The sequence below is a fragment of the Astyanax mexicanus genome, chromosome 19 (genome assembly GCF_023375975.1).
Source record: "Astyanax mexicanus isolate ESR-SI-001 chromosome 19, AstMex3_surface, whole genome shotgun sequence".
In the NCBI taxonomy this organism is placed as follows: Eukaryota; Metazoa; Chordata; class Actinopteri; order Characiformes; family Acestrorhamphidae; genus Astyanax; species Astyanax mexicanus.
In genome coordinates, this window is record NC_064426.1 from 27,231,080 (window position 1) to 27,233,470 (window position 2,391).

Genomic DNA, 2,391 nt, shown 5'->3' on the forward strand with positions numbered 1-2,391 from the left:
TGTGTTGTAAATGTTTTTAAGAACAGGTTTTTGTCTCTGCCAATGAAAAACATGCATCTCCAAAGGAGACAAGCAGCTTTACAGGAGAGATATAAAACCATAACTTTCAGTCCTTTTTTTAAAGGACAGTAATCAGTAATACAAATCTAAATGCTTCTAACACTTTTATACACATTTTAATAGTCATTATCAAAAGCTTAGTCTTAAGGGAAAAAAGTAAGATTATCATGATTAATTACTAAATTCTTTTAGTAAGACTATAATAACATCATGTCACAATTGTCAAGTTGCTTTACTGATTAGACAAAACCATTAAAAGTATTACACAGTAAAAAGGAAAATGTTTAAGCTATTTTGGCTTTAATATGTGACAACAGCATAAACGCATGTTGTTGGCTAATTAAGTCTTGATTAAGTCTTGCGTATTAAACAAATTATAAGATTCCCCTATAAAATAAATCTGTGTTTAAAGAAAGGCTCAACTTCCGAAAAATACCACTTTCAGAGGAGCAAAGCTTCTTTTGCAGTGAGGCGTGCTTTATTAGTCGCGACGTCCAGATGGATTATGCTTTCCCAATACATATTCATATCTCACAGAGGCACACCAAGCAAATTCCATAATAACTCTGATTTTATCTGTGGAGAGCGTTTGAAGGGATTTACCCGTTTCCTCAGCATCTCTGTGTCTGGATTAGCTGCAAATACTTGACGTATAGCCTCAGATTTCAGGTGAAAATATTATATTTTTGAAATAGAGTGTGATATAGCTGTGCTGTTTGAGGGGGAAAACGTGGGAATGTATTTCAAATCCTGTTTCTTTCCTACCGTACACTATAATTGCTATTTTACAGACCCAGATTAAGAATAAGCCTAGATTTGAGGAGCCTTCCAAAGAAGAATCATCATTGGCCATTCTCCACTGTGATTTAGTCCAAAACTAGGCTTAATCCATGTCCAGAAAACTGGCTCTTGGTTATTTTGTGATATGGAAATGAATGCATTGATGTGTGCTGCCAGGAAAATCAGGGAAGAGCTTCACAAAAACAAGTGAGCAAACTCCAAACCCTGTTTAATGCCTGAGGAGCTGGCTAAATTCCTAAAACGGATTTCTTGGTAAGGAATCACTTTAAATCATGCAGTTGGCATGAATGCTTCTTAATATGCACATACGGAATGCAGGAGCTTAACTGGGAGACCTTAAAGGCTGTTTGTGTGTTATGTAGCGCACTGTCCGTTCGGATATACACTGGGAGTGATTGTGTGTAAAAACTTGTCTTGTTAATTTTCGTTATTAGCGTCAGGAGGACACTTGCTGTCGTGGCAGATCACTCAGAACAGGCTCCCGTCGACAAAATGTGTAGAAAAACAACGTAAAAGTGTGATTAGAAGGTGTAGTAGTACATGTTGGACTCGTCACTTTAAAGGTGTCTGGGTGAGAAACTAATTAATGTAAGTCTGGGACAATCCAGACCAATATTTTGGTACTGTATATGGTCTATGCTAAAATGATACTGCAGAAAAAGCAGAAATTGTTTTAAAATAAACTTTTATTTTGAAAGCGCGCCGAAATCTGCACCCCCGCCATTAAAAAAGCACCCCCTCTGGAGAGCGTGTTTCTAATTAATGTTAGTTATTTTAATAAAAGGACACCATTAAAAGATTTCAGTAGAAAAAATAAAACAAAAGAAGAGTTTTTTTTTAAGAGTGGCGAAAAGGTAAGTATACAACAGAATTGACATGCCAATACATACTACTACTATTACTACTACTAATAATAATAATAATAATAATAACCACATCTGTTGTTGAAATGTTTTAAATATTAGGTGATAACTGATCAGTTTTTGTAATATTTGTATATAATTGCATTGTACACATCATTTTTAACAGTAAATGTAATGTGGAGTAACATGTTTAGGTTGTAAAGTGACCTTTAGTTGGATTTACCAAATAACAAACAGAAGTACAGAAAAAAAAAATTTTTTTTGTTTTTTTGTGATTAACTATAATTCTACAAATGTTGTTCTAAATCACTATAGGGTGGGCTTTGATTCATTTCAACAAATGTGCCCCAACCCCCCTACCCACCCCCAAAATGTCAAACCCTCTCCTATGCCTTTACACCCATGATTAATTAAGAGAATTAGCACATGCCTTTTGTGTGCCTTTTTTGTTTCAAACTGCGTATGGTGTACTTTTCTCGTTGTTATGAAAGCAAAGAAGACATACTGACACACTTCAAATCAAGCTGTACGGTGTGTGTGTGGTTTGATGGCTTGTCTAAAAATAGCTAAAATAGGGACCTACATGTGAGTTTATTGGTTGGTTGCAAAAATCGGACTATTTCCTGGCTCATGTAAACTAAAGAGTTTTCCTATTCCTGGCAAACTC